This window comes from Vulpes vulpes, unplaced genomic scaffold (assembly GCF_048418805.1).
Source record: "Vulpes vulpes isolate BD-2025 unplaced genomic scaffold, VulVul3 u000000749, whole genome shotgun sequence".
In the NCBI taxonomy this organism is placed as follows: domain Eukaryota; kingdom Metazoa; phylum Chordata; class Mammalia; order Carnivora; family Canidae; genus Vulpes; species Vulpes vulpes.
In genome coordinates this window covers 85007-100598 of record NW_027325752.1, presented here as the reverse complement: position 1 = coordinate 100598, position 15592 = coordinate 85007, and the positions used below count along the sequence as shown (strand labels likewise).

Below are 15592 nucleotides of genomic sequence, written 5' to 3'. Positions count from 1 at the left end.
GGCGCCTGCCCCGGGCCGGGCGGGGGGGGTGGGGGCCAAGACGCCTCCCGCACCCCGGAGCGGAGGCTGTCGCCGGAGCCCGGGCGCGCTCCCGTCCCCGGCCTGGCGGGCGCGTCGCCGCCGCTCGGCTCCCCGGATGGCACGCCGCCCCACCTCGGACCGCTCACTGGCTGGGGGGGTGCCGCGGGCCGGCGCCGGCCGGCTCCGGACGACCCCTGGCCTCTCCTGTTCTTCAGCCGGCCTGGCTCAAAGCCAAGCCGGGGCCGCCCGCGCCGCCGGACCCCATCCTCGGACAGGCAGGGACACAGACACAGGTGCCCACGACAGACAGACAGACACACACACACACACACACAGACGGAGGGACACGGGCACTCGGAGCTGGGCCACAAGGCCTGTGGGGGCGAGGCAGCCACCCCGCCGGAGGGGCGCAGGCCCTGGAGCTGCCTTAGGAGCCCTGGCAGCCGCGGGCCCTGCAGCCACGGTGTCAGGGATGCCGTTCTGCCCCCATTCCTGCCCATCAGCCGAACCGCCGCGGGACCGTGTGCCTGTGTTGCGTGCGCGGCGCCCACGCCCAGGCGCGGAGCGAGTCTCTCTTGTGTCTCTTGCTGTGTTGCGCGCGGCCCTTTTCGGCATGGGTGCCGGCCGCCCCCGCGTCGCTGTGGCCTTGGCTGTTGCGGGGCCGCGGAGCGCGCAGCCCGGTGCCAACGGGGCCTGAGGCCCCGGGCGGTCGGGCCATCTGGTGTCCCGGGCCCGCGGAGCGTGGACGTCGTGGCTGAGGGCCGAAGGGACGGTGGTCCGCGGGGGAGGCAGGGCATGTCCTTCGGAGAGAAGGTGCAGGCGGGCCCGGGCCGAAGGTGGGGGGGGTTGCGGGTGGCTGGGTGGCTTGGAGGCTGGGGGCGGTGCCAGGGAATTGCTAGGGGCTGGGGGCGGGCCTGGGGGCGGAGATTGGGGCGGGGCGAGGAGGGCCCCGGCCCCGGCCCCGGCCCCCAAAGCCCCGCCCCGGCCCCGGCCCCCAAAGCCCCGCCCCGGCCCCCCGGAGGGGCTCGCAGGCCTGCGGAGACGGGATCCAGCCCCCGCCCGGCTCCCCCCAGCGACCGCCCCCTCCCCGCCCCGGCCCCGAGGTTCCTGCTGTCGCCCCGTCCCCTCCGTCGGCCGCCTTCGGGCCCCCGCGGCGCCCTGGGACGCGCGGCCGGCTAGGACGTGGGTGGGTGTGCTTGAAGGGCGGGCTGCGAGGGTGAAGGGCTTGAGAGGAAGAGGAGGTGGTGCATGTGTGTGGCCTCCTGCCCGTGCAGCCGGCGCCCTCGGTGCTCCGCGGCGCCCTGCGGTGCTTCCGGCGGGGCGGGGGCCATGCCACGGGTCGCCCGGAGGGGGGCGCCGCCGCCGCCGCCGCCGCCGCCGCCGCGTTGGTCGAGGGGGCGTTGGCGGCCAAGGGACAGACAGGAAGGCAGGCAAAAGGCCGAGGAAAAAAAGCCTACAGCACCCGGTATTCCCAGGCGGTCTCCCATCCAAGTACTAACCAGGCCCGACCCTGCTTAGCTTCCGAGATCAGACGAGATCGGGCGCGTTCAGGGTGGTATGGCCGTAGACGTCCGCGGCTGCCGCTGGGCGCCCCAAGAGCCTGCTCTGCGCCTCTCCGGGCCAGGCGCCCGCCGCTCCTCAGCCCTCCGCCCGCCCGATCGCGCCAGCCCGCCTGCATGCTCGCCTGCCGGCCCGACTGATTGATTGACTGACCGCCTCCCGCGCCGCGCCCGGGGTGGCGGAGGGCGCCTGCCCCGGGCCGGGCGGGGGGGGTGGGGGCCAAGACGCCTCCCGCACCCCGGAGCGGAGGCTGTCGCCGGAGCCCGGGCGCGCTCCCGTCCCCGGCCTGGCGGGCGCGTCGCCGCCGCTCGGCTCCCCGGATGGCACGCCGCCCCACCTCGGACCGCTCACTGGCTGGGGGGGTGCCGCGGGCCGGCGCCGGCCGGCTCCGGACGACCCCTGGCCTCTCCTGTTCTTCAGCCGGCCTGGCTCAAAGCCAAGCCGGGGCCGCCCGCGCCGCCGGACCCCATCCTCGGACAGGCAGGGACACAGACACAGGTGCCCACGACAGACAGACAGACACACACACACACACACACAGACGGAGGGACACGGGCACTCGGAGCTGGGCCACAAGGCCTGTGGGGGCGAGGCAGCCACCCCGCCGGAGGGGCGCAGGCCCTGGAGCTGCCTTAGGAGCCCTGGCAGCCGCGGGCCCTGCAGCCACGGTGTCAGGGATGCCGTTCTGCCCCCATTCCTGCCCATCAGCCGAACCGCCGCGGGACCGTGTGCCTGTGTTGCGTGCGCGGCGCCCACGCCCAGGCGCGGAGCGAGTCTCTCTTGTGTCTCTTGCTGTGTTGCGCGCGGCCCTTTTCGGCATGGGTGCCGGCCGCCCCCGCGTCGCTGTGGCCTTGGCTGTTGCGGGGCCGCGGAGCGCGCAGCCCGGTGCCAACGGGGCCTGAGGCCCCGGGCGGTCGGGCCATCTGGTGTCCCGGGCCCGCGGAGCGTGGACGTCGTGGCTGAGGGCCGAAGGGACGGTGGTCCGCGGGGGAGGCAGGGCATGTCCTTCGGAGAGAAGGTGCAGGCGGGCCCGGGCCGAAGGTGGGGGGGGTTGCGGGTGGCTGGGTGGCTTGGAGGCTGGGGGCGGTGCCAGGGAATTGCTAGGGGCTGGGGGCGGGCCTGGGGGCGGAGATTGGGGCGGGGCGAGGAGGGCCCCGGCCCCGGCCCCGGCCCCCAAAGCCCCGCCCCGGCCCCGGCCCCCAAAGCCCCGCCCCGGCCCCCCGGAGGGGCTCGCAGGCCTGCGGAGACGGGATCCAGCCCCCGCCCGGCTCCCCCAGCGACCGCCCCCTCCCCGCCCCGGCCCCGAGGTTCCTGCTGTCGCCCCGTCCCCTCCGTCGGCCGCCTTCGGGCCCCCGCGGCGCCCTGGGACGCGCGGCCGGCTAGGACGTGGGTGGGTGTGCTTGAAGCGCGGGCTGCGAGGGTGAAGGGCTTGAGAGGAAGAGGAGGTGGTGCATGTGTGTGGCCTCCTGCCCGTGCAGCCGGCGCCCTCGGTGCTCCGCGGCGCCCTGCGGTGCTTCCGGCGGGGCGGGGGCCATGCCACGGGTCGCCCGGAGGGGGGCGCCGCCGCCGCCGCCGCCGCCGCCGCCGCCGCCGCCGCCGCCGCCGCGTTGGTCGAGGGGGCGTTGGCGGCCAAGGGACAGACAGGAAGGCAGGCAAAAGGCCGAGGAAAAAAAGCCTACAGCACCCGGTATTCCCAGGCGGTCTCCCATCCAAGTACTAACCAGGCCCGACCCTGCTTAGCTTCCGAGATCAGACGAGATCGGGCGCGTTCAGGGTGGTATGGCCGTAGACGTCCGCGGCTGCCGCTGGGCGCCCCAAGAGCCTGCTCTGCGCCTCTCCGGGCCAGGCGCCCGCCGCTCCTCAGCCCTCCGCCCGCCCGATCGCGCCAGCCCGCCTGCATGCTCGCCTGCCGGCCCGACTGATTGATTGACTGACCGCCTCCCGCGCCACGCCCGGGGTGGCGGAGGGCGCCTGCCCCGGGCCGGGCGGGGGGGGTGGGGGCCAAGACGCCTCCCGCACCCCGGAGCGGAGGCTGTCGCCGGAGCCCGGGCGCGCTCCCGTCCCCGGCCTGGCGGGCGCGTCGCCGCCGCTCGGCTCCCCGGATGGCACGCCGCCCCACCTCGGACCGCTCACTGGCTGGGGGGGTGCCGCGGGCCGGCGCCGGCCGGCTCCGGACGACCCCTGGCCTCTCCTGTTCTTCAGCCGGCCTGGCTCAAAGCCAAGCCGGGGCCGCCCGCGCCGCCGGACCCCATCCTCGGACAGGCAGGGACACAGACACAGGTGCCCACGACAGACAGACAGACACACACACACACACACACAGACGGAGGGACACGGGCACTCGGAGCTGGGCCACAAGGCCTGTGGGGGCGAGGCAGCCACCCCGCCGGAGGGGCGCAGGCCCTGGAGCTGCCTTAGGAGCCCTGGCAGCCGCGGGCCCTGCAGCCACGGTGTCAGGGATGCCGTTCTGCCCCCATTCCTGCCCATCAGCCGAACCGCCGCGGGACCGTGTGCCTGTGTTGCGTGCGCGGCGCCCACGCCCAGGCGCGGAGCGAGTCTCTCTTGTGTCTCTTGCTGTGTTGCGCGCGGCCCTTTTCGGCATGGGTGCCGGCCGCCCCCGCGTCGCTGTGGCCTTGGCTGTTGCGGGGCCGCGGAGCGCGCAGCCCGGTGCCAACGGGGCCTGAGGCCCCGGGCGGTCGGGCCATCTGGTGTCCCGGGCCCGCGGAGCGTGGACGTCGTGGCTGAGGGCCGAAGGGACGGTGGTCCGCGGGGGAGGCAGGGCATGTCCTTCGGAGAGAAGGTGCAGGCGGGCCCGGGCCGAAGGTGGGGGGGGTTGCGGGTGGCTGGGTGGCTTGGAGGCTGGGGGCGGTGCCAGGGAATTGCTAGGGGCTGGGGGCGGGCCTGGGGGCGGAGATTGGGGCGGGGCGAGGAGGGCCCGCAGGCGGGCCCGGCCCCGGCCCCGGCCCCGGCCCCCAAAGCCCCGCCCCGGCCCCGGCCCCCAAAGCCCCGCCCCGGCCCCCCGGAGGGGCTCGCAGGCCTGCGGAGACGGGATCCAGCCCCCGCCCGGCTCCCCCCAGCGACCGCCCCCTCCCCGCCCCGGCCCCGAGGTTCCTGCTGTCGCCCCGTCCCCTCCGTCGGCCGCCTTCGGGCCCCCGCGGCGCCCTGGGACGCGCGGCCGGCTAGGACGTGGGTGGGTGTGCTTGAAGGGCGGGCTGCGAGGGTGAAGGGCTTGAGAGGAAGAGGAGGTGGTGCATGTGTGTGGCCTCCTGCCCGTGCAGCCGGCGCCCTCGGTGCTCCGCGGCGCCCTGCGGTGCTTCCGGCGGGGCGGGGGCCATGCCACGGGTCGCCCGGAGGGGGGCGCCGCCGCCGCCGCCGCCGCCGCCGCCGCGTTGGTCGAGGGGGCGTTGGCGGCCAAGGGACAGACAGGAAGGCAGGCAAAAGGCCGAGGAAAAAAAGCCTACAGCACCCGGTATTCCCAGGCGGTCTCCCATCCAAGTACTAACCAGGCCCGACCCTGCTTAGCTTCCGAGATCAGACGAGATCGGGCGCGTTCAGGGTGGTATGGCCGTAGACGTCCGCGGCTGCCGCTGGGCGCCCCAAGAGCCTGCTCTGCGCCTCTCCGGGCCAGGCGCCCGCCGCTCCTCAGCCCTCTGCCCGCCCGATCGCGCCAGCCCGCCTGCATGCTCGCCTGCCGGCCCGACTGATTGATTGACTGACCGCCTCCCGCGCCGCGCCCGGGGTGGCGGAGGGCGCCTGCCCCGGGCCGGGCGGGGGGGGTGGGGGCCAAGACGCCTCCCGCACCCCGGAGCGGAGGCTGTCGCCGGAGCCCGGGCGCGCTCCCGTCCCCGGCCTGGCGGGCGCGTCGCCGCCGCTCGGCTCCCCGGATGGCACGCCGCCCCACCTCGGACCGCTCACTGGCTGGGGGGGTGCCGCGGGCCGGCGCCGGCCGGCTCCGGACGACCCCTGGCCTCTCCTGTTCTTCAGCCGGCCTGGCTCAAAGCCAAGCCGGGGCCGCCCGCGCCGCCGGACCCCATCCTCGGACAGGCAGGGACACAGACACAGGTGCCCACGACAGACAGACAGACACACACACACACACACACAGACGGAGGGACACGGGCACTCGGAGCTGGGCCACAAGGCCTGTGGGGGCGAGGCAGCCACCCCGCCGGAGGGGCGCAGGCCCTGGAGCTGCCTTAGGAGCCCTGGCAGCCGCGGGCCCTGCAGCCACGGTGTCAGGGATGCCGTTCTGCCCCCATTCCTGCCCATCAGCCGAACCGCCGCGGGACCGTGTGCCTGTGTTGCGTGCGCGGCGCCCACGCCCAGGCGCGGAGCGAGTCTCTCTTGTGTCTCTTGCTGTGTTGCGCGCGGCCCTTTTCGGCATGGGTGCTGGCCGCCCCCGCGTCGCTGTGGCCTTGGCTGTTGCGGGGCCGCGGAGCGCGCAGCCCGGTGCCAACGGGGCCTGAGGCCCCGGGCGGTCGGGCCATCTGGTGTCCCGGGCCCGCGGAGCGTGGACGTCGTGGCTGAGGGCCGAAGGGACGGTGGTCCGCGGGGGAGGCAGGGCATGTCCTTCGGAGAGAAGGTGCAGGCGGGCCCGGGCCGAAGGTGGGGGGGGTTGCGGGTGGCTGGGTGGCTTGGAGGCTGGGGGCGGTGCCAGGGAATTGCTAGGGGCTGGGGGCGGGCCTGGGGGCGGAGATTGGGGCGGGGCGAGGAGGGCCCCGGCCCCGGCCCCGGCCCCCAAAGCCCCGCCCCGGCCCCGGCCCCCAAAGCCCCGCCCCGGCCCCCCGGAGGGGCTCGCAGGCCTGCGGAGACGGGATCCAGCCCCCGCCCGGCTCCCCCCAGCGACCGCCCCCTCCCCGCCCCGGCCCCGAGGTTCCTGCTGTCGCCCCGTCCCCTCCGTCGGCCGCCTTCGGGCCCCCGCGGCGCCCTGGGACGCGCGGCCGGCTAGGACGTGGGTGGGTGTGCTTGAAGGGCGGGCTGCGAGGGTGAAGGGCTTGAGAGGAAGAGGAGGTGGTGCATGTGTGTGGCCTCCTGCCCGTGCAGCCGGCGCCCTCGGTGCTCCGCGGCGCCCTGCGGTGCTTCCGGCGGGGCGGGGGCCATGCCACGGGTCGCCCGGAGGGGGGCGCCGCCGCCGCCGCCGCCGCCGCCGCCGCCGCCGCCGCCGCGTTGGTCGAGGGGGCGTTGGCGGCCAAGGGACAGACAGGAAGGCAGGCAAAAGGCCGAGGAAAAAAAGCCTACAGCACCCGGTATTCCCAGGCGGTCTCCCATCCAAGTACTAACCAGGCCCGACCCTGCTTAGCTTCCGAGATCAGACGAGATCGGGCGCGTTCAGGGTGGTATGGCCGTAGACGTCCGCGGCTGCCGCTGGGCGCCCCAAGAGCCTGCTCTGCGCCTCTCCGGGCCAGGCGCCCGCCGCTCCTCAGCCCTCCGCCCGCCCGATCGCGCCAGCCCGCCTGCATGCTCGCCTGCCGGCCCGACTGATTGATTGACTGACCGCCTCCCGCGCCACGCCCGGGGTGGCGGAGGGCGCCTGCCCCGGGCCGGGCGGGGGGGGTGGGGGCCAAGACGCCTCCCGCACCCCGGAGCGGAGGCTGTCGCCGGAGCCCGGGCGCGCTCCCGTCCCCGGCCTGGCGGGCGCGTCGCCGCCGCTCGGCTCCCCGGATGGCACGCCGCCCCACCTCGGACCGCTCACTGGCTGGGGGGGTGCCGCGGGCCGGCGCCGGCCGGCTCCGGACGACCCCTGGCCTCTCCTGTTCTTCAGCCGGCCTGGCTCAAAGCCAAGCCGGGGCCGCCCGCGCCGCCGGACCCCATCCTCGGACAGGCAGGGACACAGACACAGGTGCCCACGACAGACAGACAGACACACACACACACACACACAGACGGAGGGACACGGGCACTCGGAGCTGGGCCACAAGGCCTGTGGGGGCGAGGCAGCCACCCCGCCGGAGGGGCGCAGGCCCTGGAGCTGCCTTAGGAGCCCTGGCAGCCGCGGGCCCTGCAGCCACGGTGTCAGGGATGCCGTTCTGCCCCCATTCCTGCCCATCAGCCGAACCGCCGCGGGACCGTGTGCCTGTGTTGCGTGCGCGGCGCCCACGCCCAGGCGCGGAGCGAGTCTCTCTTGTGTCTCTTGCTGTGTTGCGCGCGGCCCTTTTCGGCATGGGTGCCGGCCGCCCCCGCGTCGCTGTGGCCTTGGCTGTTGCGGGGCCGCGGAGCGCGCAGCCCGGTGCCAACGGGGCCTGAGGCCCCGGGCGGTCGGGCCATCTGGTGTCCCGGGCCCGCGGAGCGTGGACGTCGTGGCTGAGGGCCGAAGGGACGGTGGTCCGCGGGGGAGGCAGGGCATGTCCTTCGGAGAGAAGGTGCAGGCGGGCCCGGGCCGAAGGTGGGGGGGGTTGCGGGTGGCTGGGTGGCTTGGAGGCTGGGGGCGGTGCCAGGGAATTGCTAGGGGCTGGGGGCGGGCCTGGGGGCGGAGATTGGGGCGGGGCGAGGAGGGCCCCGGCCCCGGCCCCGGCCCCCAAAGCCCCGCCCCGGCCCCGGCCCCCAAAGCCCCGCCCCGGCCCCCCGGAGGGGCTCGCAGGCCTGCGGAGACGGGATCCAGCCCCCGCCCGGCTCCCCCCAGCGACCGCCCCCTCCCCGCCCCGGCCCCGAGGTTCCTGCTGTCGCCCCGTCCCCTCCGTCGGCCGCCTTCGGGCCCCCGCGGCGCCCTGGGACGCGCGGCCGGCTAGGACGTGGGTGGGTGTGCTTGAAGGGCGGGCTGCGAGGGTGAAGGGCTTGAGAGGAAGAGGAGGTGGTGCATGTGTGTGGCCTCCTGCCCGTGCAGCCGGCGCCCTCGGTGCTCCGCGGCGCCCTGCGGTGCTTCCGGCGGGGCGGGGGCCATGCCACGGGTCGCCCGGAGGGGGGCGCCGCCGCCGCCGCCGCCGCCGCCGCCGCGTTGGTCGAGGGGGCGTTGGCGGCCAAGGGACAGACAGGAAGGCAGGCAAAAGGCCGAGGAAAAAAAGCCTACAGCACCCGGTATTCCCAGGCGGTCTCCCATCCAAGTACTAACCAGGCCCGACCCTGCTTAGCTTCCGAGATCAGACGAGATCGGGCGCGTTCAGGGTGGTATGGCCGTAGACGTCCGCGGCTGCCGCTGGGCGCCCCAAGAGCCTGCTCTGCGCCTCTCCGGGCCAGGCGCCCGCCGCTCCTCAGCCCTCCGCCCGCCCGATCGCGCCAGCCCGCCTGCATGCTCGCCTGCCGGCCCGACTGATTGATTGACTGACCGCCTCCCGCGCCGCGCCCGGGGTGGCGGAGGGCGCCTGCCCCGGGCCGGGCGGGGGGGGTGGGGGCCAAGACGCCTCCCGCACCCCGGAGCGGAGGCTGTCGCCGGAGCCCGGGCGCGCTCCCGTCCCCGGCCTGGCGGGCGCGTCGCCGCCGCTCGGCTCCCCGGATGGCACGCCGCCCCACCTCGGACCGCTCACTGGCTGGGGGGGTGCCGCGGGCCGGCGCCGGCCGGCTCCGGACGACCCCTGGCCTCTCCTGTTCTTCAGCCGGCCTGGCTCAAAGCCAAGCCGGGGCCGCCCGCGCCGCCGGACCCCATCCTCGGACAGGCAGGGACACAGACACAGGTGCCCACGACAGACAGACAGACACACACACACACACACACACAGACGGAGGGACACGGGCACTCGGAGCTGGGCCACAAGGCCTGTGGGGGCGAGGCAGCCACCCCGCCGGAGGGGCGCAGGCCCTGGAGCTGCCTTAGGAGCCCTGGCAGCCGCGGGCCCTGCAGCCACGGTGTCAGGGATGCCGTTCTGCCCCCATTCCTGCCCATCAGCCGAACCGCCGCGGGACCGTGTGCCTGTGTTGCGTGCGCGGCGCCCACGCCCAGGCGCGGAGCGAGTCTCTCTTGTGTCTCTTGCTGTGTTGCGCGCGGCCCTTTTCGGCATGGGTGCCGGCCGCCCCCGCGTCGCTGTGGCCTTGGCTGTTGCGGGGCCGCGGAGCGCGCAGCCCGGTGCCAACGGGGCCTGAGGCCCCGGGCGGTCGGGCCATCTGGTGTCCCGGGCCCGCGGAGCGTGGACGTCGTGGCTGAGGGCCGAAGGGACGGTGGTCCGCGGGGGAGGCAGGGCATGTCCTTCGGAGAGAAGGTGCAGGCGGGCCCGGGCCGAAGGTGGGGGGGGTTGCGGGTGGCTGGGTGGCTTGGAGGCTGGGGGCGGTGCCAGGGAATTGCTAGGGGCTGGGGGCGGGCCTGGGGGCGGAGATTGGGGCGGGGCGAGGAGGGCCCGCAGGCGGGCCCGGCCCCGGCCCCGGCCCCGGCCCCCAAAGCCCCGCCCCGGCCCCGGCCCCCAAAGCCCCGCCCCGGCCCCCCGGAGGGGCTCGCAGGCCTGCGGAGACGGGATCCAGCCCCCGCCCGGCTCCCCCCAGCGACCGCCCCCTCCCCGCCCCGGCCCCGAGGTTCCTGCTGTCGCCCCGTCCCCTCCGTCGGCCGCCTTCGGGCCCCCGCGGCGCCCTGGGACGCGCGGCCGGCTAGGACGTGGGTGGGTGTGCTTGAAGGGCGGGCTGCGAGGGTGAAGGGCTTGAGAGGAAGAGGAGGTGGTGCATGTGTGTGGCCTCCTGCCCGTGCAGCCGGCGCCCTCGGTGCTCCGCGGCGCCCTGCGGTGCTTCCGGCGGGGCGGGGGCCATGCCACGGGTCGCCCGGAGGGGGGCGCCGCCGCCGCCGCCGCCGCCGCCGCCGCCGCCGCCGCCGCGTTGGTCGAGGGGGCGTTGGCGGCCAAGGGACAGACAGGAAGGCAGGCAAAAGGCCGAGGAAAAAAAGCCTACAGCACCCGGTATTCCCAGGCGGTCTCCCATCCAAGTACTAACCAGGCCCGACCCTGCTTAGCTTCCGAGATCAGACGAGATCGGGCGCGTTCAGGGTGGTATGGCCGTAGACGTCCGCGGCTGCCGCTGGGCGCCCCAAGAGCCTGCTCTGCGCCTCTCCGGGCCAGGCGCCCGCCGCTCCTCAGCCCTCCGCCCGCCCGATCGCGCCAGCCCGCCTGCATGCTCGCCTGCCGGCCCGACTGATTGATTGACTGACCGCCTCCCGCGCCGCGCCCGGGGTGGCGGAGGGCGCCTGCCCCGGGCCGGGCGGGGGGGGTGGGGGCCAAGACGCCTCCCGCACCCCGGAGCGGAGGCTGTCGCCGGAGCCCGGGCGCGCTCCCGTCCCCGGCCTGGCGGGCGCGTCGCCGCCGCTCGGCTCCCCGGATGGCACGCCGCCCCACCTCGGACCGCTCACTGGCTGGGGGGGTGCCGCGGGCCGGCGCCGGCCGGCTCCGGACGACCCCTGGCCTCTCCTGTTCTTCAGCCGGCCTGGCTCAAAGCCAAGCCGGGGCCGCCCGCGCCGCCGGACCCCATCCTCGGACAGGCAGGGACACAGACACAGGTGCCCACGACAGACAGACAGACACACACACACACACACACAGACGGAGGGACACGGGCACTCGGAGCTGGGCCACAAGGCCTGTGGGGGCGAGGCAGCCACCCCGCCGGAGGGGCGCAGGCCCTGGAGCTGCCTTAGGAGCCCTGGCAGCCGCGGGCCCTGCAGCCACGGTGTCAGGGATGCCGTTCTGCCCCCATTCCTGCCCATCAGCCGAACCGCCGCGGGACCGTGTGCCTGTGTTGCGTGCGCGGCGCCCACGCCCAGGCGCGGAGCGAGTCTCTCTTGTGTCTCTTGCTGTGTTGCGCGCGGCCCTTTTCGGCATGGGTGCCGGCCGCCCCCGCGTCGCTGTGGCCTTGGCTGTTGCGGGGCCGCGGAGCGCGCAGCCCGGTGCCAACGGGGCCTGAGGCCCCGGGCGGTCGGGCCATCTGGTGTCCCGGGCCCGCGGAGCGTGGACGTCGTGGCTGAGGGCCGAAGGGACGGTGGTCCGCGGGGGAGGCAGGGCATGTCCTTCGGAGAGAAGGTGCAGGCGGGCCCGGGCCGAAGGTGGGGGGGGTTGCGGGTGGCTGGGTGGCTTGGAGGCTGGGGGCGGTGCCAGGGAATTGCTAGGGGCTGGGGGCGGGCCTGGGGGCGGAGATTGGGGCGGGGCGAGGAGGGCCCGCAGGCGGGCCCGGCCCCGGCCCCGGCCCCGGCCCCCAAAGCCCCGCCCCGGCCCCGGCCCCCAAAGCCCCGCCCCGGCCCCCCGGAGGGGCTCGCAGGCCTGCGGAGACGGGATCCAGCCCCCGCCCGGCTCCCCCCAGCGACCGCCCCCTCCCCGCCCCGGCCCCGAGGTTCCTGCTGTCGCCCCGTCCCCTCCGTCGGCCGCCTTCGGGCCCCCGCGGCGCCCTGGGACGCGCGGCCGGCTAGGACGTGGGTGGGTGTGCTTGAAGGGCGGGCTGCGAGGGTGAAGGGCTTGAGAGGAAGAGGAGGTGGTGCATGTGTGTGGCCTCCTGCCCGTGCAGCCGGCGCCCTCGGTGCTCCGCGGCGCCCTGCGGTGCTTCCGGCGGGGCGGGGGCCATGCCACGGGTCGCCCGGAGGGGGGCGCCGCCGCCGCCGCCGCCGCCGCCGCCGCCGCCGCCGCGTTGGTCGAGGGGGCGTTGGCGGCCAAGGGACAGACAGGAAGGCAGGCAAAAGGCCGAGGAAAAAAAGCCTACAGCACCCGGTATTCCCAGGCGGTCTCCCATCCAAGTACTAACCAGGCCCGACCCTGCTTAGCTTCCGAGATCAGACGAGATCGGGCGCGTTCAGGGTGGTATGGCCGTAGACGTCCGCGGCTGCCGCTGGGCGCCCCAAGAGCCTGCTCTGCGCCTCTCCGGGCCAGGCGCCCGCCGCTCCTCAGCCCTCCGCCCGCCCGATCGCGCCAGCCCGCCTGCATGCTCGCCTGCCGGCCCGACTGATTGATTGACTGACCGCCTCCCGCGCCGCGCCCGGGGTGGCGGAGGGCGCCTGCCCCGGGCCGGGCGGGGGGGGTGGGGGCCAAGACGCCTCCCGCACCCCGGAGCGGAGGCTGTCGCCGGAGCCCGGGCGCGCTCCCGTCCCCGGCCTGGCGGGCGCGTCGCCGCCGCTCGGCTCCCCGGATGGCACGCCGCCCCACCTCGGACCGCTCACTGGCTGGGGGGGTGCCGCGGGCCGGCGCCGGCCGGCTCCGGACGACCCCTGGCCTCTCCTGTTCTTCAGCCGGCCTGGCTCAAAGCCAAGCCGGGGCCGCCCGCGCCGCCGGACCCCATCCTCGGACAGGCAGGGACACAGACACAGGTGCCCACGACAGACAGACAGACACACACACACACACACACAGACGGAGGGACACGGGCACTCGGAGCTGGGCCACAAGGCCTGTGGGGGCGAGGCAGCCACCCCGCCGGAGGGGCGCAGGCCCTGGAGCTGCCTTAGGAGCCCTGGCAGCCGCGGGCCCTGCAGCCACGGTGTCAGGGATGCCGTTCTGCCCCCATTCCTGCCCATCAGCCGAACCGCCGCGGGACCGTGTGCCTGTGTTGCGTGCGCGGCGCCCACGCCCAGGCGCGGAGCGAGTCTCTCTTGTGTCTCTTGCTGTGTTGCGCGCGGCCCTTTTCGGCATGGGTGCCGGCCGCCCCCGCGTCGCTGTGGCCTTGGCTGTTGCGGGGCCGCGGAGCGCGCAGCCCGGTGCCAACGGGGCCTGAGGCCCCGGGCGGTCGGGCCATCTGGTGTCCCGGGCCCGCGGAGCGTGGACGTCGTGGCTGAGGGCCGAAGGGACGGTGGTCCGCGGGGGAGGCAGGGCATGTCCTTCGGAGAGAAGGTGCAGGCGGGCCCGGGCCGAAGGTGGGGGGGGTTGCGGGTGGCTGGGTGGCTTGGAGGCTGGGGGCGGTGCCAGGGAATTGCTAGGGGCTGGGGGCGGGCCTGGGGGCGGAGATTGGGGCGGGGCGAGGAGGGCCCGCAGGCGGGCCCGGCCCCGGCCCCGGCCCCGGCCCCCAAAGCCCCGCCCCGGCCCCGGCCCCCAAAGCCCCGCCCCGGCCCCCCGGAGGGGCTCGCAGGCCTGCGGAGACGGGATCCAGCCCCCGCCCGGCTCCCCCCAGCGACCGCCCCCTCCCCGCCCCGGCCCCGAGGTTCCTGCTGTCGCCCCGTCCCCTCCGTCGGCCGCCTTCGGGCCCCCGCGGCGCCCTGGGACGCGCGGCCGGCTAGGACGTGGGTGGGTGTGCTTGAAGGGCGGGCTGCGAGGGTGAAGGGCTTGAGAGGAAGAGGAGGTGGTGCATGTGTGTGGCCTCCTGCCCGTGCAGCCGGCGCCCTCGGTGCTCCGCGGCGCCCTGCGGTGCTTCCGGCGGGGCGGGGGCCATGCCACGGGTCGCCCGGAGGGGGGCGCCGCCGCCGCCGCCGCCGCCGCCGCCGCGTTGGTCGAGGGGGCGTTGGCGGCCAAGGGACAGACAGGAAGGCAGGCAAAAGGCCGAGGAAAAAAAGCCTACAGCACCCGGTATTCCCAGGCGGTCTCCCATCCAAGTACTAACCAGGCCCGACCCTGCTTAGCTTCCGAGATCAGACGAGATCGGGCGCGTTCAGGGTGGTATGGCCGTAGACGTCCGCGGCTGCCGCTGGGCGCCCCAAGAGCCTGCTCTGCGCCTCTCCGGGCCAGGCGCCCGCCGCTCCTCAGCCCTCCGCCCGCCCGATCGCGCCAGCCCGCCTGCATGCTCGCCTGCCGGCCCGACTGATTGATTGACTGACCGCCTCCCGCGCCACGCCCGGGGTGGCGGAGGGCGCCTGCCCCGGGCCGGGCGGGGGGGGTGGGGGCCAAGACGCCTCCCGCACCCCGGAGCGGAGGCTGTCGCCGGAGCCCGGGCGCGCTCCCGTCCCCGGCCTGGCGGGCGCGTCGCCGCCGCTCGGCTCCCCGGATGGCACGCCGCCCCACCTCGGACCGCTCACTGGCTGGGGGGGTGCCGCGGGCCGGCGCCGGCCGGCTCCGGACGACCCCTGGCCTCTCCTGTTCTTCAGCCGGCCTGGCTCAAAGCCAAGCCGGGGCCGCCCGCGCCGCCGGACCCCATCCTCGGACAGGCAGGGACACAGACACAGGTGCCCACGACAGACAGACAGACACACACACACACACACACAGACGGAGGGACACGGGCACTCGGAGCTGGGCCACAAGGCCTGTGGGGGCGAGGCAGCCACCCCGCCGGAGGGGCGCAGGCCCTGGAGCTGCCTTAGGAGCCCTGGCAGCCGCGGGCCCTGCAGCCACGGTGTCAGGGATGCCGTTCTGCCCCCATTCCTGCCCATCAGCCGAACCGCCGCGGGACCGTGTGCCTGTGTTGCGTGCGCGGCGCCCACGCCCAGGCGCGGAGCGAGTCTCTCTTGTGTCTCTTGCTGTGTTGCGCGCGGCCCTTTTCGGCATGGGTGCCGGCCGCCCCCGCGTCGCTGTGGCCTTGGCTGTTGCGGGGCCGCGGAGCGCGCAGCCCGGTGCCAACGGGGCCTGAGGCCCCGGGCGGTCGGGCCATCTGGTGTCCCGGGCCCGCGGAGCGTGGACGTCGTGGCTGAGGGCCGAAGGGACGGTGGTCCGCGGGGGAGGCAGGGCATGTCCTTCGGAGAGAAGGTGCAGGCGGGCCCGGGCCGAAGGTGGGGGGGGTTGCGGGTGGCTGGGTGGCTTGGAGGCTGGGGGCGGTGCCAGGGAATTGCTAGGGGCTGGGGGCGGGCCTGGGGGCGGAGATTGGGGCGGGGCGAGGAGGGCCCGCAGGCGGGCCCGGCCCCGGCCCCGGCCCCGGCCCCCAAAGCCCCGCCCCGGCCCCGGCCCCCAAAGCCCCGCCCCGGCCCCCCGGAGGGGCTCGCAGGCCTGCGGAGACGGGATCCAGCCCCCGCCCGGCTCCCCCCAGCGACCGCCCCCTCCCCGCCCCGGCCCCGAGGTTCCTGCTGTCGCCCCGTCCCCTCCGTCGGCCGCCTTCGGGCCCCCGCGGCGCCCTGGGACGCGCGGCCGGCTAGGACGTGGGTGGGTGTGCTTGAAGGGCGGGCTGCGAGGGTGAAGGGCTTGAGAGGAAGAGGAGGTGGTGCATGTGTGTGGCCTCCTGCCCGTGCAGCCGGCGCCCTCGGTGCTCCGCGGCGCCCTGCGGTGCTTCC

General features: G+C 76.2%; 8 non-coding genes across 8 annotated transcripts; all 8 read right to left on the bottom strand.

Annotated features, from left to right (window-relative positions):
• Window positions 1–1471: 1471 nt before the first annotated feature.
• On the bottom strand, window positions 1472–1590 carry LOC140596805 (5S ribosomal RNA). Its single transcript, XR_011998676.1, has one exon. It is a non-coding gene; the product is annotated as a 5S ribosomal RNA (ribosomal RNA).
• Window positions 1591–3253: 1663 nt separating this feature from the next.
• LOC140596804 (5S ribosomal RNA) lies at window positions 3254–3372 on the bottom strand. Its single transcript, XR_011998675.1, has one exon. It is a non-coding gene; the product is annotated as a 5S ribosomal RNA (ribosomal RNA).
• A 1663-nt stretch (window positions 3373–5035) lies between these two features.
• On the bottom strand, window positions 5036–5154 carry LOC140596803 (5S ribosomal RNA). The gene has a single exon (XR_011998674.1). It is a non-coding gene; the product is annotated as a 5S ribosomal RNA (ribosomal RNA).
• Window positions 5155–6812: 1658 nt separating this feature from the next.
• Window positions 6813–6931, bottom strand: LOC140596802 (5S ribosomal RNA). Its single transcript, XR_011998673.1, has one exon. It is a non-coding gene; the product is annotated as a 5S ribosomal RNA (ribosomal RNA).
• Window positions 6932–8577: 1646 nt separating this feature from the next.
• Window positions 8578–8696, bottom strand: LOC140596801 (5S ribosomal RNA). The gene has a single exon (XR_011998672.1). It is a non-coding gene; the product is annotated as a 5S ribosomal RNA (ribosomal RNA).
• Window positions 8697–10373: 1677 nt separating this feature from the next.
• Window positions 10374–10492, bottom strand: LOC140596923 (5S ribosomal RNA). Its single transcript, XR_011998793.1, has one exon. It is a non-coding gene; the product is annotated as a 5S ribosomal RNA (ribosomal RNA).
• A 1672-nt stretch (window positions 10493–12164) lies between these two features.
• LOC140596922 (5S ribosomal RNA) lies at window positions 12165–12283 on the bottom strand. The gene has a single exon (XR_011998792.1). It is a non-coding gene; the product is annotated as a 5S ribosomal RNA (ribosomal RNA).
• A 1663-nt stretch (window positions 12284–13946) lies between these two features.
• On the bottom strand, window positions 13947–14065 carry LOC140596921 (5S ribosomal RNA). The gene has a single exon (XR_011998791.1). It is a non-coding gene; the product is annotated as a 5S ribosomal RNA (ribosomal RNA).
• Window positions 14066–15592: the final 1527 nt, after the last annotated feature.